Below are 24,975 nucleotides of genomic sequence, written 5' to 3'. Positions count from 1 at the left end.
AATGTTTATGCAATCAAACTCTCTTAGATACTTTAATCAATATTTCCTCAACAACTTTATTTTTATCGACTTTTATTTACTGACTTTGAGTTATGCAAAACAACAGTTTGACAAGTATTTCCTTACAGTTTTTCTCAGTCGCTTTGGTGCATTTCTCACTACGCTATTTACATTTGCACAACAGGTAATGCATTTCTCAAAACAACTAGTCATTTGTGCACATCCTAGTAGCAGTTTCTCATTTTTTTCAACAAATTGCGAATGCTTTTGGACATGAATCAATTGCTTTTAAACAACTCTCTGCTGTTTAAAACATTATCATCTGCTTATGTCATGTCAGTCAAAATGAACTAAACTTGTAAATGCTGAATAGTCATTCTATATAAAACGAATAATCTTCATTTTATTACTTAAGGTCATTACATACAAATATGTTCAACTAGTTGTCAAAATCTGTCAAGCTAATTTTTTTTAACAAACTTAAATCTTTATTTTCCTGAACATGGCTTTAAAATTGAACAATTTGATGAATGATTTACAGACCTGTGTATGTTGTAGGCTCAGTTCTAATATGTACTGCAATATTGTGTACAGTTGTCCACAGCTCTACCTAAAGGGAGTTTATGTTTGTTGTAAATAAGGGCGTATTTATTCTTTTGCACAATGCTGGGAATAAATTGGGATTGCAAAGAGCAAATGCAGTAAAAAATGCGAAACATACATATTCAGTGTCTTGTACTCAAATACCTCACTAAATGCATTGATGTCTAACTTTACTGTAGTTTTCAAATGGCTGTGCAAATAGTATACAGTGCTGTCTTGAGCATTTTCAGGCAGTGTCACCAAAATCACTTTTTTTGCATTGAAAAAATGTAGAGAGTAAACTGTCATGATGAAAACATGACTAAGCCATTTGACTATATTGTTCATAAACAACGGTGTCAGAACTTTACATTTTGATGGCACTGACACATTGATTGACATGAATACTTGCTTTTGAGGAATGAACTATCCATTTTGAGCATGTGACGCGTTTTTGCAGGTTATCAGCTAGGTTTTGCAGTTTGTACTATTTGTTTTGAGAAAATCATTAAATGTTGTGCAAAAAAGCACTAGTGTTGTGAGAAACGCACCAAAGCGACTGAGAAAAACTGTAATAGGAACAACGGGGAAGTTTTTGTCGATTTTATAACGGTGTACATAATTTTTGCTCTCTGCTTTTGGTTGTGGAGCCAATTTGGCCTCATCCCCTGAGCGTTTGCCCTTTCTCCAGCCCAGGGTGAGGGTGTTCAAATCCTCCGCTGACCAGCTGGACCTCCAGGATTATCCCAGCGGAAAATAATCACTTCTTTTAATTACACACAAATGCACTCGCACTTCAGCTCTCTGTCACACAGTCACAGACCTTAAAACTACCTTTTACAAATGCAGTCGTCTTTTTCAGTTTTGAAGGTTGTTCCATGTACATTCATTCATTTATTCATTTTCCTTTAGCTTAACCCCTATTTCAGAGGTCTCCAAGTATATAAAGAATTTAAACATTCAATTCAGGAATGTTTGTCCATGATAAAAATGTCTAACACTGCAAAAATGCTTTCTCACATTTAAAATCAAGAAGCATCTAGACAAACAAAACATATAGCCTTGTTTTAAGAAATAATCTCTTTAATTTATAGTTTTCTCTGTAAACAAGTAAAATAATCTGCCAACAGGGTGTAAGCTAAATAATCTTATGTCAAAAGGGAAAACAAGAGTATTTTACTTACCCCATTGGCAGAATTATTTTTTATTTATTTTATTTTTTTTTAGAAAAACTCACTTTATTTTGCTTGCGTTAAAAGAAAGACTCACAAATTTTGCCATAATATTTCCTAAAACAAGACAGTATTTTTAGATATTTGGACTGGAAACAAGACAAATAAGTAAGAAAAGCATTTTTTGCAGTGTAAAACATTCAATAAATCTAATTAAGTGATCCATTGCTAATGCAGTCTAAATTCATTTTAATCGGACATAATTTTGGGATACCGTATTTTCCGCACTATAAAGCGCACCGGATTATAAGACGCAGTCTCAATTATGGGGTCTATTTCTGTACTTGACCCATACATAAGGCGCACCGTATTATAAGGCGCACGCTAAAATACACTGTCTGCAAAAAAGGTAATGGAAGCAAAACAGTTAACATAGTTTAGTTGAACTTTATTGTACTAGCTATTTAACAATACACTCACATTAATATTTTTTTCAATCAGTCTTCTCCCAAAAATCCATCAAAGTCCTCATCTTCTGTGTCTGAATTGAACAGCTGGGCAGTTTCGTCATCAAACACGCCGGGTTCTCTCTCATCATTGTCGGAGTCAGTCTCATTGCCGGGTGGCTGTTCCGGCTTTTGCGAAAGCTCGGACAACAGTTAAAGCAGACACCCTTGCCCAGGCATCCACAATCCATTCACATATGGTGGCGTAACTCGCCCGGCATGCTTACCAGTCTTAGTAAAAGTGTGTTCGCCGTCTGTCATCCATTGCTCCCACGCAGCTCGCAACTTCACTTTAAACGCCGTCTACACCAATATCCAGCGGTTGAAGTTCTTTTGTTAGTCCTCCCGGAATGACAGCAAGCTCCGAATTCATTCAAGTTGGTCTTCTAACTGTGGCCACCTTGCTTTGTTCCCGCGGAAACTCCGTTTCGTCTTCTTAACTCGGCGCAGTTCATTTTCTTGTTTCCTCCACTTCCGAACCATAGATTCATTTATGTAGAATTGTTTCGCAGCTGCTCTATTCCCATTTACAACCGCGTGACTAGTAGCTTGTAGTTTGAAGTGTTCCTCGTAAAAATGTCTCTTCACTGGTGCCATTTTCGGAGATCATTAAACATATGTGGTTTTGATTGATTTATTGATGCTGCATACGGAGTGTGCGTTTTACGTGTCGGCGGGAAATGCTCCGACAGCCAATCAAGCGGAGCGCTTTCCGAAATCACACAACATTTTTACAGATTTTTGAACTCCGTGCACACATAAAGCGCACCGGATTATTAGGCGCATGGCCGTTTTTTAACAAAATTTAAGGCTTTTAGGTGCGCCTTATAGTGCGGAAAATACGGTACTTTAAACAAATGATGGAATGACTTTGATGGCATAGCTTATTTATCAATCATAGTTTTTTAATGATTATTTTATGTGATACCCAGAATGTCAAGCACTTTGAATAGGGGTGTAATGGACCACGGTTGATCCGTGATTCATACAGATCAAAACCCATGGTTCAGAACACATGTGACCCAGGGATTAGGCTATTACATTTTTTTTACTTGTAGATTAATCCTAAATTTGCAACGATTGCAGAGAGAACACCTCTAACGTCATTCAAATCACATGTATGACACCATTTAGGCTTTCCTGCAAAATATAATGAAGATGGAAAAAGTTGTGGATGGTTATTCAGGGTGAGGTGGGTTTCTTAGGTTATTTTAGGGGTTTTCTGTCACTACTTGTTTAGCCTGCATTAATGTGTTCCGTTAAAGCTGCACGATTTATCATTAAGATTGGGATCTCAACACCCACGCAACATAAATTATAAAATGATGGTGATTTGCATATGTTTATTAATCCATCGAATCGCTGCATTCAAATCTGTGTTTGAAAAACACAAAAATCAAGAAAGCAATTTAGCCTTTAGTCTTTTGAGATAGTTATGAAGTTACAAAGAATCAAATAACAGAAGTACTGGGATAACTGGGTTTATGGTAAAGATTAAAATCAACATCATATGCATTTAACGACACTCAAAAATGAAAGTTGTAGGCGTCAATTACAATATTTAACCAATCCGCTTGTTAAGTGGTGACATGTTTGTGACGTATGTATACTGTTTCCGGGTCCAAGCCGCCATTCATTTGAGTGGAGAAATCATTCGTTTATGATCACGTTTTATTCCTATCACACATTAAAGTTAATTTTATATAAAATCGTAATGTACACAACAATCTCTGGGCTTGCTGCATAACAAATACCAAAAATGTATTAATTTATAAAAAAATTTATCACTTTCTGGCCATCGGATATTAGGCATGGACATATATACTGCGATCGGGATTTTCAAAAGCATTAAATCGCTTTGTAAACGTTTATTGTTACCATTTCATGAGTCTCCCTATTCAGTTGAATAGAGCGCTTGGACCCGGAAGTCGCTTCGCGTGACGTCACACCTAAAAAGCGGATAGGTGGTGACAACCAGCCATCAAAAATATGCCACTGAATAATTCTACAAAAAAGACACATCTAGCAATAAAACGTGAAGTTTTTTAAGTGAATGACTGAATCTTTTATTGAAAACGAGCCTAATAATATATATAGGTTGCACAAATTATAACGTTTACGATTTCTACATTTAGCATTATCAGCAACAGTATAGTAACAGTGCATTTTTCACAGTACTGAATATTTGACAATGTATTTTTATTCAGCTAATTCTTTCTTCATTTAATTTTTAATGAAATTACAGGTTATAAATTCTGTTTGTTAAATAGTTTTTTAAATGTTTTTGTAATAAATAGAAACAAACTACATTTGTCTTCTCCCTTTTCTGGCTGATCCATAAAATAGTCCGATCTGCGAGTAAAAACCCATACTGTGATCCGAACCGTAGGATTTGTGATCCGTTACACCACAAATTTTGAATGTTTTATACTTAGTACTTCTGAAATCAATGTTCAGCATGTATTTTTTTGTGTGAAAAATGATTTCTTGCTATTTTAGAATTTGTTTATGCTTTACTTCTTTCTTTACCCAAATTTTTCATCATCATTTCATATACACCTCCATGTACATTTCAAACCTGATTTGTTTCATTTACTTATTTATTTAATTGTCTCATGTTTTGTGATACTCTTTTACAACTCTTCATCTCCTGCACATGTTCATTTTAATTCTTTGGGTCTCTGGATTGCTTGGAAAAAATCCACTTTAATGAATGTGCCTGCGTAATTGATCTGATGTTTAAACATCTGAACATGTGGCTGGGATTAAGCTCGACTAAAGGAAACCCATTATTAAAGATTAAACTGCACTATAACTAATTACATATACACACGCACATGCACCTCTCATCTTCCACTACAAACAAACTACATTAACCAAAATAAAAATTATGATTTTTAAAATAAAATAAGAGCAGAAAGGCCTTGGCTATTTATTTAGACGGCAAAAAAACGCAATCAGAGAGTAAATGAGATTAGAGCCAGATTAGAGGAGGGACTGATGGAAGTTCATCGTTTGTTCACTTCCTGGATTTAAGGACGCAAACACACTCAATCAAGATACATCGGTTTGTTTTCTCATCGCCATGGTGTTAAGGATGGAAAGGCTCCACCTGATTGGTCTCATCTTTTAATGGGCTACATGCATGTAAAGGCTGTTTAAACGCAATCACAGTAGGCGATCACAAACTCCACTGAAAATACTGTGGTAAAATAAATGTCCATATTTTGAAGACATGGTGCAAAACAATGGTAAACTATTTAATGCAGTGATTCTTGTCTGGTCTGAGACACACTTATCGTATATCAAACAAGCAGTGGAGATCATTGATTTGAAACTATTCAGGTCTTAAACCATACCCGCCAACATTTATCTTAGAAAATCCAGGAGACTGGGTTGTAATGCATGTTTTGAGGTAAAAATGCCTTGAAATTGGAATATTGCATCAATTGTGTGAAGTGATATCAAGTTCTTGACAAACATAGACAAAAAATAATAATTTTTGTAACTGCATTGGGCTATAAATTACGCATGTAATGATTTTGGAAAGTACAATGCGATCCTGGATTAATATCCATGTGGATCCTGGAACATTATTTTTGTTGGAAAATGTAATCCATATCTATTCCCTACCCCTAAACCAAACATTACTCCTAAAATCAGAGGGTAATAATAGCTGAATAACACTCATGTAAAAGTGCATAAATCTAACCATAAGCCTAAACTTTTCATAAACGGTCCCTTAATTCTGATTGTCTGATTGGAATGTTGTTCCAGGATCAACATAAATGTTAATCCAAGAACATGTCCTACTTGGTAAAATCAGGTTGGCAATAAATTACAGAAATTTTGATGGGAGATGGGAGTAAAATATGGGAGACTCCAGGGAAAAACGGGAGTGTTAGCAGTTTTGTCTTAAATGTGGTGAGTTTATAATGGCATGCCACTGGCTCATTGAAAAGTAAAAGTTACCTTGCATATAGCCCATTAGGTTATTAAAATAGACTAATAAATAATTGGAGCAAATACAAATAAATTCAAACCTGTAGGAAATGGGATAACTGGTCATTTATGCACATTTAAGGGTGCTTTCACACCTGCCTTATTTAGTTCGATTGAATCGCACTAGAGTTCGTTTCTTCTTTTGGTGCGGTTCGTTTGGGCAAGTGAGAATGCAGCAATCGTACTCGAGTGCGCACCAAAAGCGGACCAAATTAGCGTACCGAGACCTGCTTGAAGAGGTGGTCTCGGTACGCTTTCAAACGAACCCTGGAGCGGTTCGTTTGTGGTGAGAATATGATTCGTACTAAAACAGGTCCAACCGCAAAAAGTACTGTGCGTTTTGGACGAATTCAGCTGCCGTAGGCCGATGCGCTGTGCATTATGGGATATGGAGGAAAATATTTGTTGACAGCGCTGTACCAACAGAGAAAGAGAGAGAGAGGGGAAAACATTACCTGATGGATCGTTGGTAATATTTCCGCAAGATGACCATGTCGCAGTTTAGCTAAATTAATTCACGCCTCCTCCTGAAGTGACGAGCGATGCATTAAACATTGTTTTCCAGCCGCGGCCCACTTCATTTTCGTAATGTATAGTTTGTCTAAAGCAGGGATGCAATCAGCCAGTGCAGTCGTCCCTCCAGAGTAAAAGGTTTTGTTTACCTGCGGGATTTCACTGGCATTTTCCCGCACGTGAATTCCCACCAATCAATAAGCAGTTTAGGAAAAATGTTCAACAACATCTGGCCAATGAGAGATGTGGATTTTGTCAGATGACTGCATTATGGTTCGTTTCAACTGATTCGGACCAAAGCCAGCAGTGTGGTGTAAAAATGACCCTAAGACGGCAGGAGATGCAACAATGTGTCATTTATTACCCTTGGTCCGGACCAAATGAAGTGAACTACAGATGTGAAAGCACCCTAAGTTTACTAAGCCCCAAACCCAATTCTACCCTTCCCCTTACCCCTACCCCTCGTTTTGCGCGTTCACGCCAAGGGGTAGGGGTGTCCCAATTCTCTTCAGCTTGAAAGCGTAGGGCTAAGGGGAAGAGGTGAATACCCCTTTGAATGAAGATTTTTCAGGACCACACTCGAAACCAAGGGGTAAGAAAATTTCCAAAATACACAAGCAACAGCTGCACCCAGAAGTAAGGAGATCCACAAATTATTCTTTTTTTTGTCATTATTACAAATTTTTACAATAAACAAGCACATGTTTTAATATATTCATAACCGCGCTTGTGTTTTATCATTATGCTTTAAAAAAAAGCTAAAATAAAAACCGGTAAAATTCGCAATATATAATCCATAATCAGAAGTCCTGTACAGCAGTCCCACAACATTGACCCTCAATGACACTCGAATACCCTGTCAGTAATGTGTAGTGGTTGGGAATGAGCTTTTTACAGTAACTGCTATAATGTTAATGTTGTTTTTGTGTGTTTACATTGATGAATATGGTCACGGTGTAAATGTGCACTATTACGATCTTATAGCCACATTAGATCGTTATAACACAATATATGCCTTCAGTGATTTCCTGAAGATAAATACCAAAAGATAGAAAAACTGGAATAACTACAGCAGTGGTGATTGTCTGATCTCATATGAAGCAAGAGATCGCGGTGACATATGATGACGTGTGTAGGTGCTGTAGTGCTGTCCCAATTCTTAAAGGGGTAAATTTTGAAGCCCTTCCCCTTGGCCCTTACAACCAAGGAAGGGGTAGGGGTACAATATAGAATTGGGATTGGGCCTACATGTATATTCATAAGATTTCTTTAATCATTAATAAGATGAGTAAAAATTTATACATATAATATAATATAATATAATATAATATAATATAATATAATATAATATAATATAATATAATATAATATAATATAATATAATATAATATAATATTGGGGAAAGTTACTTTAGAAAGTATTGCATTACAATATTGAGTTACTCTTCTAAAAAGTAACTAGTTGCATTACTTAGTTACTTCTTATGGCAAGTATATGTTTTGTTACTTTTGAGTTACTTTTTTTTACCAGGCTGAGGCTTTTTCTCTTTTAGAACTTGCATTTTTTTTTCTTTTTCTTTTTTAATAGAGGAGCTCTGCAATTAACAACACACTGTATAACCTACACCTTTTAAAATACGCACTAAGTAATAATAATGTAGGGTAATGTTATCTTCTGAGAACTTCTGTACATGCCGGATTTACACATTAATGAAAGTTTAAAGCAGGGGTCACCAATCCTGGTCCTGGAGGGCCGGTGACCCTGCAGTGTTTAGCTCCAACTTGCCTCAACACACCTGCCTGGGTGATACAGACTAAGACCTTGATTTTTGCATTTATTAATTATTATTAAACATTTACTAATGCATTATTAACATTCAAGTCCATGCTTGTTAACATTAGTTAATGCACCATGAGTTAACATGAACTAACAATGAACTACTGTATTTTCATTAACTAACGTTAACTAACATGAACAAATACTGTAGTAAATGTTTTGTTCATTGTTTGTTCATGTTAGTAAATGCATTAATTAACATTAATTAATGAACCCTATTGTAAAGTGTGACCTATTTACTTATTTCATTAATTTTCCTTCGGCTTAGTATCTTATTTATCAGGGGTTGCCACAGCGGGATGTACCGCCAACTTATCCAGCCTATGTTTTACATAGCAGATACCCTTCCAGCTGCAACCCAGTACTGGGAAACATCCACATGACTGTTAGGAAACACATGAATGCTAGGTATATAAAAAAAATACCTAAAATAAAATAACAAATATTGAAAGCTTAAAATTATTTTAGTTCAAGAAAATAGTTACCTTTTTTATTTAAATTTTCTTGACGAAAAAAAGTTAAAAAAAACCTTTATGGATATATATGTTAAGGTTGACATATGTTGAGGTTGAAGGCCGATATAAGCTTCGAGACTTTTATGATGTCACTTCCTGAAATACATTCATATAACTCTGTAAAGCCTGATTAAACCCCTGAGCCATTAGAAAAGATAATAGTCTTAAAAACTCAAAAACAGCGTCCGCTTGGTGTTTGTTGAAAGACACGGAGACAAAAGGCTCTGAAAAACGCAAAATCTAAAGGCACATTTGTGACCTCTGATCTCATGCACATAAAATGTTTAAAAATAAAAGTAAATCATTGCATGCACAAATGGTCTCTTGCTATTTTTATGAATTATTTAGAGATATATTTTGCATGCATACTAAAAACATGCACATATTTAAATATGATATTATTATACTACAAATGTATGCATACAGAATAGAAAGCAACCGTTTTGTCAGTTCAGTCATTTTGATTTAGACTGAACTAATCCTTCAAAGTAAAATGCATGAATGACTTAATGTGATGACATCACGAAACGCTACAGTGGAAATGTGATTCCAATTCGTGAAATACAAAACCAAATATGTACAGCACCATCTTCCGAGAAACAAACAAAAAATCATAATATGATCATAATAATCCGGCACAGAAAAAAAATGGAAAAATGCAATTAACGCCGTCCATCTGTTGGTGCAGCAATGGCTTAGAAAGGTTTGTAGAAATCCTGACCCGCAGGAGAGCTATGCTTATTTCCACTGAACTAAAAAAAAAAAGACTTTTCCTGAAACAGGCTTTTTTTTTTTTGAGGGTGGGCTGCTGCTGCTCTTTTAATTCATTCCATTTTTTCTTTTAGTCATTGTTTAATCTTGACTATTCATATATACGTATGAGGAAAAAAGTACAGTCAGTCAGACATAATCACAAAATAATATTATTTTGCATATCATTAGGGCTGCACAATATATTGTTTCAGCTTTGCAATGTCGAATCAGGATTATGGTTGAGTAGGCATTAAAAACACACATCATTGTAGAGTAATTGCAAAGTTTAACTATAAATTTACCACAAAATTCTAGAACTTGAATGTGTTTTAACCCTTGTGCACTGTTCAAATTTACTATCCTTTAGTTATGTTCAGGATGAAAACATCCACTGAATTAAACTGCAGTAAAAACGCATCTGATTAATATTTATTTCAATCTTTTTTGCATAAATCTGTTAATCAACCTCAATCCTGATCAAAACTACTAAATTGTTTAGAAAATTACAGGATTTTAACTTTTTAATTGCCAAGTTCACAAATGATGTCACTGATTTGGAGAAAAAAAAACACACAAAATGATGGTTTTTAAGTAAACACTAATTCTTGACTCCTAATTTTGTTGTCAGTGGAATCGATTTCCATTTAGGTCTGAACATGCTGTATCATATCACGCTTTATGCAGTTCTCCTCTGGTCAGACAAAATCAGCAGCTTAAATCATCTGCAGTCAAAATAAAATAGTTATCAGCCCATACTTTTTTACAGCATATTTTAATTGTCTAGTTTAAATATAAAAACACCCCAATTGAGCCCAAACAATGTTTAAAAAAGTCATAAAACAGCCTAAATATCTTCTTAATATTTGGACACTTTAATACTGAGTAACAAGCAAACAAAATATTCTGTAGTAGCGCACGTTCACGCACGCTCCAAGTCTGCGGTTGTTAATTAATGTATTTTTTACGGACACAGATGCTCCAACCGATCAATAAACAAAATAGCTAGATTTTTAATTAAATATTAAATCATCTGCACAAAATGTTTAACTTAACTCATAACAAACCTAAAATAATTATTAAAAGCAGCGTGATAGACTGTGCCTGAAAGAATACCATATTGCTCTCTCTTTCTTGTAAATGTACTTTTAAATAGCCTATTACTTTACTTTTAAATATCACTGTTTGTTTTGTGCAATTTCTTCATTGTAATTAAATAAGGGTATGTTATTGGGATGGCATATAGCGGACAAAAAGGAGTGGGTCGAAACTGTTTTTGAAAGCAATGGTATAATTTAAAAAATCCTCTTTTTGAAACAAATTTTTTGGTATAATTAATTAAATAATTTAAATTGTATCTTAACTTTTTGTAGTTTTCGACAAAATAAATAAGAAGAATAGACTAAATATTAGAGGTGAAATTAAGTGTGTCCAGGGTCAAAAGATTATAAATACACGACCACATGTATTGTCAGATTTTTTCCATAAATTAATCTTTTAAAAAGCTACTTTTTTCATTATGATCAGTGTTTAATTAATTAATTTATTTATTTGTGAAATAGGCATAAGGTTAAATAAAAAAATTTACTTGAGCAAATAGTAGAAACCAATAATACATCGTACTTTTAATCCGCTCCAAATTCATACACATATGCAATATTTAATTTATAACACATTTTTAAAACCAAATTGCAAAATGGTGTGCTTTTTAGGAATGTGAAAGTGAAAGCAAACTTCACTATTTATAATAGCCTATAGTATTCAGGTTTGCAAAATTCAAAAGCAAAAGCTTAAAACATTTGAGCACGCATTCAAGCCGGACGCCTTGTTGTTCATCGTTCTCAAGAATGAGCATTATAACTGTAGCATGTAACTGCTTCATTAAGGAGGGTTTGAAAAAAACTCGACTTTCAAAGAATCGACTCCCCATCTCTACCTTTTATCACAGTCTTAGACATGTGAACGATTAGTAACAACATTGTCTTTGATGCATTGTTAGATTTTTATTTTTTCTAACTACTGTTGGTGGCTGTTTTTGCCCTATTGACTTCGATTATAACCACATTTGATAGTGCATAAACACAGCTAATTCTTTGTTTTTGTTTACTCCATGTAGTTTTGAGAACTGAGATGCATATTTTGATTTTCTCAGACACATCATAAGTGCGCAGTCACTCTCTTACAGACTCACACACTTTAATTTGCTGTTATACTCCATGTAAAATCCAGAAACTAAGCTTTTTTTTGCACAGGCATCTTAGGGGTTAATGGTGCCAACTGATGATCAACAGTAAAAATTAATCCCCTGGTGTTGAAAGAGTTGCATGCTGTATTTATAAGATATATTCACCTCAAAAATGTAATTTCTGTCTTCATGTAATGTATTTGTGACCGCAAAATCACACGTGACTTGAGCTGACCGTCAGATGTTACTACAGGGACGAAGGGCTAACGTGCGTGCGCCTCTAAATGAAGTTTACTTTAGTGAACAGAACCTGAACAGGCTGTAAATACCAGGTAATAAAGTTGTAAATAACATTCAGTTTGTGGCACAGAGTGATCGTTTGGGAGCCGCGCGGGAAGTGAACTGAAAAGCGCACACAGTGTTGCCAGATGTAGCTGACTGATTCCAGCCCAAAAGGTATCCAAAACCCGCCGAAATGTAAAAATACTCACCGAGTCTTCTGTATTCACGAAAATCAGGTCAGTGACAGATTTTAAGCAGAAAATTACAGATTGTAAGAATACATCTCAAACACAATAATTCAACATCAGAATTATCAGCATTAATAACCAGGATAAATCTAAAGTCTGTCCACCATTCCAAGTCTATGCAAAATTTAGCATTTTAACCAACAGTACAGCTACACAAAGCCTATTGCTGATTTACCACATGTTTGAGAATAACAATAATAATAGTCCACTTATATTAACTTTTATTTTACATCTAAAGAATCATAAGAAAATTGTGATCTTTATTTTAGTTAAAAAAAATTATAATAAAAAAATTGCGATTCTCACTTTAGCCAGAATCGTGCAGCTCTAGACTAAGGTTGATTAACAAATTTATGCAAAAAAAAAAAAAAAATATATATATATATATATATATATATATATATATATATATATATATATATATATATATATATATATATATATATATTTTTTTTTTTTTTTTATTAATTAAAAATATATTAATATATTAATATAATTAATTAAATATTAATTGATGCATTTTTACAGCAGTTTAATTCAGTAAGTTTTTTCATTCCGAACATAACAAAAAGGTAGAAATTTTGTCCAGAGTATATTGTTGAGTTTTTCGAAAAATTCAAAGCATTTTGCCAAAATATGTGTCAAAATAAGATTTGTCACTAAAAATCATTCTGCTAGCTGAAACACAGAAAAAGTTATGACCAAATTAAAACTCTAAAATCCCCTCAAAGTAGATGAAAACATTCACTGTAAAAAATCCAACTTGACAAATGTTGAAATTGCTTGATTTTTTTTGTTGGTTCAGCAAAAATCTGTAAAAAAGTCTGTACAACTACATTTAACACATTCAATCAACTTAAACAAAGATTTTATTCATTAAGTTAAAAAGATGAGTTTTGTGAGCAACACTTTGCTAGTTCATTCAAAAAAGCATCTGCCAACTTGTTTTTTTGTGTTAAGTCAATCTCTGACTTTTTTAATGCAATGAATATACAAGTAGCATAACCTTTTGTTGATTGAAAAGGTTTCAAACATGTTAAATATTCTAAAAAAATTATCAATGGCAGTATAGAACCTTTTCCCAGAGATGGGTTGGGGCTGGAAGGGCATCCGCTGCGTAAAAACCTGCTGGATAAGTTGGCGGTTCATTCCGCTGTGGCGACCCCAGATTAATAAAGGGACTAAGCCAACAAGAAAATGAATGAATGAGTATAGAACCTTTCATGGTTTGTATTAAAAAGTAAATGCTGAGTGAGAATGCTATTATTATTATTATTATTATTATTATTAATACAATAATAAATATCGTTATTCTTCACATTGTTATTAAAAACAACAAAAAACACTACAATACTTATAGTAACTTTATTTGAAACTTTTCATTTGCAATTTAACTTTATTTGGTGCACATTTGCAGAAATAAGCTTGCACGCACATTATCATCTCGTGTTTATTCATTACCCTTTAAAAAAAGAAAGGCATACTTTGATATTCCAATATTTAAAAATAAACCACGCACTCAAAAATATGTTTCTCAAAGGATGATATAGCATCATTCTGTCTTGAGCTAAACCACGCCCTCGTTACGATGGTTGCGCTTACGTAACGTCAACGTCTCAGGCGGGAGAAATTGAAAGCATTGTACTTCGGTGGGGAAAGAGGCAAGCCGTGGAAGAGCAATCTAAATAGTAAGTGTGCAAAGATTGTAGTTCTTTGTTTAAGACACTTCATCTAAATTTGTCCTCCTAAATGTTCATCATATACGCGCAAAAATGTGTGCAGATGCGGCGCTTAGTGATTATTCACATAATCTCTCTTTGTTATGTGATAAGAGTGAATGAATATTTGTGTTGCCGTAAATCATATCCATGCCCCGGGTAGCAGGAAGTAATCGGCCCGAGCTCGGCTGCCCTTCGGCGCCTCCGGCTCCGACTCGGCATCAACGAGTGTTATACGGGCGGAGTGTGGCCCGCAGCTCGATCGCGCACATGCGTTTGGGATGCAGCTGTAAACACTGGCCAGATTCCTGTTAACCCTATCTGGCCCGAGTCTGTCTCGGCTCGTATAAGGACTCGGCTTGTGTAACTGATGACAACCGATTAAATTCTTATTTTATCTAGTAATTTGTTAGCTCCACGTTTAATGATAATTTGAGAAAATATATATGGTACAACAGCAACAAAATAATAAAAACATTTAGTGTGGATGGTCGCAATGTTTAGATGCAAACAAAACAATATTATTTATAAATGGATTATATATATCATCTAGGGAAAACAGTGTAAAATGCGCTTATTTTCGAGATAGCACGCTTCCATGCAGACTGTTTTTTTAAGCAGAAGTTTGGTTTCATAAGAAACGCATGCGTGAGTCAACTCCTCATCCAAACTCCAATCCAGACGGTGGCGGTAATGTTCCAAAAGCTGGTTGCCAACCGCTATGATGATCACAAGAAGAAAAAGAAGTTTGGCGTTTCAAAACAGTGGATTCCGGTCAGAAAGGTAAGGTTTTTGCTGCTTGCATACTGTATACTTTGCGAATTTAATGCTTAAAACATTTTCACAGTGTTAGGTTATTGTTAGGTTATTGTTTAACTTGTTTATGCAGTGCATCAGTGATCGTTTACTGTTCTCTTTAAATTATCATTCTATTATTAAGAGAAATATATTAGTATGTGCTTTAATTTATATGTGTTAGCCTATGTGAATCAATTATATCTTATGTTCAAGTTGTAGTTTGCGCATGTAAAACTAAATTTCTTAAAGCAGATTTTGATGGGTTTTATTTTTTGGTTATTGACAGTTATACTTTCTGATTTAAATGAATGGGTATAAATGAATATTTTTTTGGTTAAGTCTTACTGTTCTTGTTTAACAAAGGTTAGTGAGGTCATTTTGTAGCACATCACAGAGACCAATAGCACATTCTTATGAACATGTGAATAGGCATGTTATAGTTGGGTGATTAAAGTCCATGCTGTAAACTGCTGATACATTTTCAACATAGATTGAGCTTTTCAGACTTTACATTACTAATTGCTTCACAAACAGCTGAAATGATTTATTGTTATTGGCTATCATCATCATCAAACATTTTCCACAATGGTAGGTTAATCTTCATGGGTACAGAATAATGCATGTGCTTGGCCATCTTACAAATCTATGTCTAAGATTCATAAGGCTGTCTCTCTGCATGAATCTCTGAATAAATCCTGTGTGCTGATTATTTACACTATAGGTATTATAGCCATTAATTAACTTTGATAGTATTTCAGGATTTTAACTTTTTGAGGGGAGGTTAACAACAATGTGATGTTTTATTATAGACACACATGAGGAAGCTCGACTCAGCTTGGCTTGCTGACAGATGAGGACGGTGATTGCCCGTCATACACCTAAAGAAAGAACAGGTTTGTTTGCAATTATTTTAAACACATACTGTCAACATTATGTCATTGATCTATTACACTGCCATTGTCATTGATCTAGTGTCCTGCACTATACTAAAATAATGTTTTGTTTTGTAAATGTATCTGATCAAGGGGCATTAAAGACACAACTATAGTGAACGTGATGAAGAAAAATTATTTGGAACAAAGAGGCTGGAGAAAAAACTGATATGAAGATTTCAGAAATTGATGCAGCACCGCAAGTACCATCACCACCATTGACTATGGCAGGATCCTTAAGAACACCATCAAGATGCACAGATGCTGTACATTCCAGTACACCTATGAACATTTACAGTCCTTGTTCAAGTGCAGTCGGAGATCAAGACAACTTATTGCAACTCGTCATGTCTTTGTAAGAATTCAAGACATCACTAAATTTGTAATGGCTTAATGCAGCTAGAAAGTAAAGATCAACTAGAGAATATCAGCAGTGTCTAACCCACTGTTGTATTTACACAAGTTGCATGAGAATAAGCAACAGGTTGATTTATACTAATTTGTTATTTTTCTTTTTTAGCACGACTGAAAAAAAGTTTTAAAATCATGTGACGTCATAAAGCAGCAACTGTGCCTGATTCTCACAAATCAGCAAAACCAAAACAGACGTGATGAAATTCCAGATGTAAACACATTTGACCTTTCTTTGTCCAAATTGATTTGGAAAAACTTGAAAATCAACTAAACGAGCAGCCCGAACAAATGAAGAAACTGGTAAGTTTCTTGCTTATTTCTAAGTGTTTTATGTTTATTTATTTATTTATATGTTTTTTTGCTTCGTAGGTAGCCTACTTTGGAATCATTGGTGTTTTCCACTAAGCAGTTTGGTGTGTCCCGGGAAAGCTTTTGGCTCACTTTTTGGCTGAACAAATTAACTGGAGCAGGGCAAACCAAAATGTGGCCTTTCATGCACTCTCCCTTACGACTGTCTAGTCAGTAAGTTGGTTTTAAATATACATTTCAGTACAATTAGGGGCTGTTCCATCTGTGTATTTCTTTGAATCATTAATCAAACGAACAAAACATCTATATATAGTCCCATTAGGTTGTACTTATATGAGAGCAAGCATCTTTCTTTTTTCATTTGTACTTTTTCACTACTAATTGTTTGTTTATCTTTTAATCACAGATGTAGTGAGGAGAAATGTCCATACCACATCACTGATAAAGAAGTGGAAAAATGCATTACAAGGTGGCTACAACGTGCTCCTGACAGGGCTGGAGGAAGGAGGGAAGAAGAGAAAGCTAATGTGTCAAATGTCTACATCAATAATTTATTTTTTAAACAACATTTTAAGTGTATTAAGATGTTCCCTGATACTTGGGTAATTTGTTTCTTTTATTTGCAATTTTTATATATATATATATATATATATATATATATATATATATATATATATATATATATATATATATATATATATATATATATATATATATATATATATATATAAAATGACAATATGCTAAATTCTGAAAAAGCATCTTAATACATTTTTAATTAACATAATATAATAAAAATATTAATAAAAAATTGCACAAGACATATAAAGATATACAAGTCAAATTATATATATATATATATATATATATATATATATATATATATATATATATATATATATATATATATATATATATATATATATATATATATATATATAATCATCTCACTCATTTAAATGTATTATGTTTTATTTATTAAAAATGTTTCTTAAGAATTCTGCAGTTCTTTTTACAATTTTGACTTGTATATTTTACATATTGTCATGGGTATTTGTAAGATGTTTCTTGCTATATCTTAAATTGGTTTCTATATTCAGGTTTATATAAAATTAAGCTGTTTTAAGATGTGTTTTGTACAATTTATAATTCAAGTCTATTGGGAAAACAGGGTTGTTTTAAAAACTTCTGTGTATGTGTGCAATTTCAGATTTTGTCTTTAAATCTTCCTGTGTGTCTTTATTGTGTAGTTTTATTATTACTTGTGCACTACAAAATATTTTATTCAAGTTTAGTATTATTTGTTTATTGCAATCAATAAATGTTTATTATTATTTATTTTGTCCTTTGTTTGATAATTTTTGTTATTGGATATGTATGCTGTTTGCATTTTATTCAAAGGTTGAACGCAGTGCCTACACTTTGCCTTTACATTATAGCCTGCGTTTGCTGGTATATAAATGCAAATGGTTGTAATACCATGTATCAAGTACCAATATAATACCAAAAGGTTTTATATCAAGGTATATTGAGTTGCGCCAGCTCCGGGCTGCAGCGCACATTACTCACGGGCCGATTCTGGCTCGGATGCGGCAGCGAATCTAGCTGGAACTGGCCCAAGTGTATTTTACTATCTAGGGTGGCTCTTAAAGTGACAGCGCGTATATTCCAACTGCTTATTATTATATTAAGCAAACAAAATCAAATCAAAACCAAAATAATAGTAATAAATCGTTCATTTTGAACTGAAGGTGTATACAGTGGAACACTTATTACTAAAGTAAGATCCTTTACTGGCAGTTTTAATATCATATTTATCCATGACCAGCCAAGGTACTAGCACAAAACATGTAATTATGCAAGTATAGATTTTGAAATGAATTACAACAAATACTAAGATTTATATCTCAAGGCAACTAGTAATTCAGATTGATTGCTCTAATTGCCCTGCTGAAAAAAAAAAAAAAAAAAAACAGCATATGCTGGGAAGGTATATGTTTTGATGCTGGTATGCTGGTCTTGCTTGTTTTAATGCTGGTTTTGCTGGTCTTAATGTTGGTTTTGCTGGTCTCAATGCTGGTCCTAATGCTGGTTTCAATGTTGGTCTTGCTGGTCTCAATGCTGGTCAGGAGCAGCACTTAGACCAGCAAAACCAGCACTGAAACCAGCAAGACCAGCATTGAGACAAGCAAAACCAGCATTGAGACCAGCATCAAAACATACCTTACCAGCTTACGCTGTTTTTTCAGCAGGGTGTTGTGAATAATTTATGGAATATTCTAAGGTTATTAAAATTGATAGTGTTAGGTAGTCTCAGAGATGTGCTGTAATTGTTATATATTTAATATAATTGTTTCCTTTTCATGTGATTAATTTGACTTAGTGTTTGTGTTTTTTTTTTTTTTTTTTTTACAGATACACTACCTCGTTTTTGTACTTTAGTGAAGAACCGCAAGAAAATGAATGTTTTGGTAAAATGTATGTCTTTTTTTGCCATGTGTGTTTACTCCGATAACATTTTATTTATTAGTACTAATTTCCAGTTGTATTTTTTTGGTTCATTTAACTTCTGTAGTTTCAGACCATTCAGACAAGAAATGTTCAGTCAGCAGAACTTAAAAAAACAGAGCCATGTGTGTTTGCTCGGATAACATATAATTTCTTAGTACTAATTTCCTTTTGTATTTTCTTCTTCTCTCAACTTCTGTCATTTTTGGCCATCCAGACAAGAAATGTTCAGTTAACACAACTTTTGCTCTGGTAACATATAATTTCTTAGTACTAATTTCCTTTTGTATTTTCTTGTTCACTCAACTTCTGTCATTTCAGGCCATCCAGACAAGAAATGTTCAGTTAACACAACTTTTGCTCTGGTAACATATAATTTCTTAGTACTAATTTCCTTTTGTTTTTTCTTGTTCACTCAACTTCTGTCATTTCAGGCCATCCAGACAAGAAATGTTCAGTTAACACAACTTTTGCTCTGGTAACATATAATTTCTTAGTACTAATTTCCTTTTGTTTTTTCTTGTTCACTCAACTTCTGTCATTTCAGGCCATCCAGACAAGAAATGTTCAGTTAACACAACTTTTGCTCTGGTAACATATAATTTCTTAGTACTAATTTCCTTTTGTTTTTTCTTGTTCACTCAACTTCTGTCATTTCAGTCCTGCAGACAAGAAATGTTCAGTTTGCACAACTTAAAAATATTTGTTGTGCTGCAGGTGCAGGTTTCCAGAAAACTACTAATGTTAAGTTGACTCAACTAGACATTTTTTGTTTCACTGACAAATTATTTTCAGTCAGTGTAGCTGATGTTTTCAAAAGTTGAGTAAACAAGAAAAAACAGAAGGAAATTAGTACTAAGATTTTTTTGTTGAACTGGCTTAAAAATTTTTACAGTGTTCCCAACAGCACATAAGGGTTAAAGTCTCTGACTGTGAATGCATTTCAAGCCAGTTTAAAGCATACAGGCAAAATTTAAATTTTTGTAACTTCAAGAAATATTAATATGCAGTATATATATGCAATGAAGATTATACTGTATTTAATTATTCAATTTGAGTGCTTGAATACGGTTAGACTCCCAGAAAAACTATAATTTATTACATGTAACTTTGCTCAACTGTATTTATCAATGCTTGTAATTTGGTTCATCACGTTTAATGCAGAAGTGCACCGCTACAAAATTATCCTATGATCATCCAAAATTGTCCTAAATTTTTAATTCCTTTCAAATAAAGCTATTCATTTTATCTGTTTATCTGTATATTATCCTCAATATCACAATATGCATCACAAAAAAAAAAAAATTTGCAAAGTCAGTTTTTTCCAATATTGTGCAGCCCTATCATTAACTATATGCGATTTACTTTGCATATTAGCGATATGCAACTTGTTATCTAACACATACAGCCACAGTTTTAGCATTTATACTGCTGTTTGTGTCTCTTACCGGTCTGTTGTTTATGTGCAGACATAAACAACAGACTTTTCTGTCTTGAGCTTCAGTCCAAACCTTCATTGGCTCTTGCACGCTGTAATAATGACTTAATCAAATTAAGCCAGCTGTAATGTATAATAATCAAATTTGAAAGCTGGATATATATCAGATACAATGCATGGCTATTAAGTCGATCTAATAGTGAGTGATGTTGTAAAGCACAGGAAACCCTCTTGGTAGGCACATCATTATTGGGGCTGCACAATATATTGTTTCAGCATCCATATCGCAATGTGTGAATCTTGCACGATCTGTAATGTTAAATTAAGATTATTTTGGAATAATTTGTGGAGTCAATGCAAAACTTGAACACTATTAGATTGCAAGTGTTTCATTTGGATGTGTTTATAAGATCTGTGTGAGATTTCAAGTGAATTTAAACCATTTAGGCACAAGAAGTTATCAAGTTTGTAGCTTTAACAATGGTTAATTGTCTATAATTATTCATAAAATGAAGACTATACAGTGTTCATTTATATTTGATTATCTCATTTCTGTACTTGGATGCTGTTAGACTCCACAGAATACCTTAAATCATTGTTTATTTCACTTTATTCTGTGCTCTATTGTATTTAATTAGCTTTTTATTAGTTTGTTATATTTTATGCGGAAGCACTCCCCTACAAAACCAGACCAATCCATCTAAATTCATGAATTCTTTCCAGATAGATCTATTAAAGTCATTGGGTAAAATCCATATCACCATAATATATAATAATAAACCATATATTTGTATGTATACACACACAGACACACACATGGATACTTACAGTTGAAGTCAGAATTATTAGCCTGCCTGAATTTTTCACCCCCGTTTATTTTTTTTTTCCTCAATTTCTGTTTAACGAAGATATTTTTTAACACATTTCTAAACATAATAGTTTTAATAACTCATTTCTAATATCTGATTTAATTAATCTTTCCCATGATGACTGTAAATAATATTAGACTAGATAATTTTCAAGACACTTCGATACAGCTTAAAGTGGCATTTAAAGGCTTAACTGGGTTAATTAGGTTAACTAGGCAGGTTAGGGTAATCAGGCAAGTTATTGTACAATGATGGTTTGTTCTGTAGACTATCGAAAAATATATCTTAAAGGGCTAATAATTTTGACCTTAAATAGGTTGTTAAAAAATTAAAAACTGCCTTTATTCTTGCAGAAATCAATCAAATAAGACTTTCTTCAGAAGACAAAAAATTATCAGACATACTGTGAACATTTCCTTGCTCTTTTAGACATAATATGGGAAAAATTTAAAAAAGAAAATCAAAGGGGGGCTAATAATTCTAACTTCAACTGTATATAGCTGAAGGACAAAATATTGCAAAATCAGATTTTCCCAATATTGTGCAACCATAATTACTGTGACAATAAAGGTTAAGACTATTAGGATAGTTAATCACAAAAAACAAAACACGCATGGACATTTCAGTTTCTTTCTTCTGTTGAACACACACACACACACACACATTTAAAGGGCCATGAAACCCCCTCGTTTCAGCAGGGTGTTTTCACACCTCTACTTTGGAAAAAGTCAGAAAAGTGGGCGTGTCCAGCTCTGTTTAGGGGGGAGTGTCGGAGGAACTAAAGTGGGATGGTGTGGGAGTGTCTATTTGGGCACGCGCGAGTTTCAGTCAAAATACTCACACAGGAGAAAGTGATGGTGTTTAACCTACATGGACATCTGTAGTCGAATTATTTACCAAATTATTAAATGTTGGACTTTAATTGCAGTTTGGCTCTTTCATTCAGGGAATTCATTCATGCCCCTCGCGACAAACGCGGTATTTGATTCGAGGATTTGCTCTTGTATTTATTATTATGCTTGTGTATTTTTCATGCAATGTTTGATACCGCACGGCGAATGAGAGAAAAAAAAAACTCTGCATTTCCCGGAAACTTAGATGCACACGGCAGGTAGCGTCAGAAGGTTATTCTGGTTATATAAGTGTGTTATTCCGGCCACAAAATGCGGTGCTAACATGTTTGCACTCAGTGCAATAGTTAACTTAATTCGATACGAACAAACTGAATAAACAAAGAGCACTGGTCGCTCACTTACCAAATCTGTAGAGACAGGACAATCACCAGCAACTAGAGCCGCGTCATTATGAAGAGAAGACTTACGTTACAAGCGAATCCGGATTTCAGCGTTTGCAGATGAGAACAGCTCTCAGGTAAACAATGTTCCTCCTTAGACACGCAAGTTATTGTTGTCGAGCGTCGCGTACACTGTTAATCCACACGTGATCCAGATGAGCTCTCACAGAGAGAAAATGAAAACGAAACTTAATGGCAGCAAACTATAAAAGCAACACTTCACGCTTGTTTTGCCAACACAACGTGGCGTCTCTGGAGCGTAAACACGGTGACACTAATGAATATTAATGAAGTTGCACAACAGAGCGCGCTGATTGGTTTGAACCAAGCCTTACTCATGCATTAATGCATCAAACTGTAAGACGTAATAAGACTCACTCTGGCACAGACACCCAGTCTGCACACTGGAATACACGCTATTATGTCATGACCGTGACGCAGCTTCAAAAATTCGTTTCAAACAGGAAGTACGAATTTGCTTGAAATAACGCAAAAACAACCAATTTACACTTTTTAGTGAAATATAGGTGTCCTAATAGTGTTTTTAGCAGTGTGGGACACATATACGACGGTCAACAGCTCAAAAAATGTGTTTTGGTGTTTCATGACCCTTTAAAGAATGTTGAACTTCCAGTATGTTTTTTTTTTCTCACCAATTGGATGTCAATTGATACAGTTTTCCACATTCTTTAAAATATCTTATTTTGTGTTCAGGAACACTCAAAAAACTCACAGGTTTGGTAAAGTGAGTAAATAGTGAGTACATTTTTACATATATTAAATTATCAGGTCAGGTTACACAAAACAGGCCAGTGGCCGGGGGGTTCGGTGGTTCTAAACAGCCACCCCTCACTGACAAAAGTCCAGAATTTGTCCCATACATGAGCTTATTTGTCCTATTTTGACCATTATGTCATAAAAAGTTGTTAAAAAAAAAAAAAAAAAAAAAAAAAAACTATGAAAATAATACATCGAAGAAGGGTTTAAACACAAGAGGAATCCTGTGACTTCCAGCATACAAAATTCTGACTGAGGAAAGTTGAATGTGCTGGCCAGTTTATTTGCTTAATAAATGATAATAGGCTACAGTTTTCATTAAAAACTTCAACAGATTCCAATTTTTTTTCTAATTATATATAATGTGATAAATTTGTATTTAAAAAAATAATTATTGTTTTCATATTTCTTTATTCTAAATCTTTATAAAATGTGTTTGGTACATCAAAACGTGAAACGCGTGGTTATGATGACCATCCAACAAGCCAATCCAGCAAAAAAAATAGTGCTTAAAATGTCACTAAAAATCCAGAATTTAAACCTCACAATTATTACTAGAAAATGAGGCGAATAACTGCAAGAAGGTCTACTTTTTGAGAAAAAAAACAACCTTCTTCACTAGGCTGGCTACAGGTCTGCAAAAGGTTAGCCTAATATTACAACAACATTTCAATAGGCCCTGCTTTTAGTATATCATATTTAAAAAATAAAAACGTTTTTGTTCAAAAACCAACAAAATTACACGAAGCCCACTAAAGAACTGTTAAGGAAAAAATACATGTATAAAAATACAATTTATAGCAAACTTTTAGAGTTTTGTTCTTGCTGACTAACTTAGCTAACGAGTGGTTGTCTTACTAACGTTATACGAATAGCGTCTGAATGTTTTTCTGAGGTAAACTCTTGAGGTAAAGTTAACATTTACCTGGCAAGCTGTTTCTGGCGTCTTCCACTGTTTGAAATGCTGATTTGAGCAATTTCATTAGACATACCAGGGATTTCGGCAGTCTCTGCACGGTATCTCTAAACATATCTCGTGAGGTTCATGTTTATTTAGTTCTGTAACTAGAGTTGTAAAGCGGAAGTGATCTGTTGAGTATCTTCGTTTGGCGCTACAACCACTTGTCACGTGACGTCATATTTAAGAGCGCCAAAATGGTGTTCATTGTGTTAGTTCGTAAAAATCAACCGAATTTGCAAGCAGCATAAACTAACATATTTATTCTTGGTAATTTATCAAAATCAATGTTTTCCCCCGAACCATGTTGTACTCCTAGATTTATTTTCTACTGGAAAAGATTTTGAGGAGCTATGGCAAGCCGTTTTC

At 33.9% G+C, this 24,975-nt stretch overlaps 2 long non-coding RNA genes across 4 annotated transcripts in view; one reads left to right on the top strand and one right to left on the bottom strand.

The window, feature by feature from the left end:
- LOC141378974 (uncharacterized) overlaps positions 1-24,764 on the bottom strand; it is an 87,752-nt gene extending 62,988 nt beyond the window's left edge. For all 3 annotated transcript variants that reach the window (XR_012394825.1, XR_012394823.1, XR_012394822.1), the window contains exon 1: positions 24,574-24,764. This is a non-coding gene — a long non-coding RNA (uncharacterized lncRNA). The remainder of the gene's footprint in view (positions 1-24,573) is intronic.
- LOC141379264 (uncharacterized) lies at positions 15,047-17,358 on the top strand. Its single transcript, XR_012395778.1, has 6 exons — positions 15,047-15,092; positions 15,917-16,000; positions 16,133-16,394; positions 16,560-16,753; positions 16,823-16,975; positions 17,169-17,358. It is a non-coding gene; the product is annotated as an uncharacterized lncRNA (long non-coding RNA).
- Positions 24,765-24,975: the final 211 nt, after the last annotated feature.

The sequence above is a fragment of the Danio rerio genome, chromosome 2 (assembly GCF_049306965.1).
Source record: "Danio rerio strain Tuebingen ecotype United States chromosome 2, GRCz12tu, whole genome shotgun sequence".
In the NCBI taxonomy this organism is placed as follows: domain Eukaryota; kingdom Metazoa; phylum Chordata; class Actinopteri; order Cypriniformes; family Danionidae; genus Danio; species Danio rerio.
Note: the sequence above shows the minus strand (reverse complement) of the source record. Positions and strands in the feature narration are given on the sequence as shown.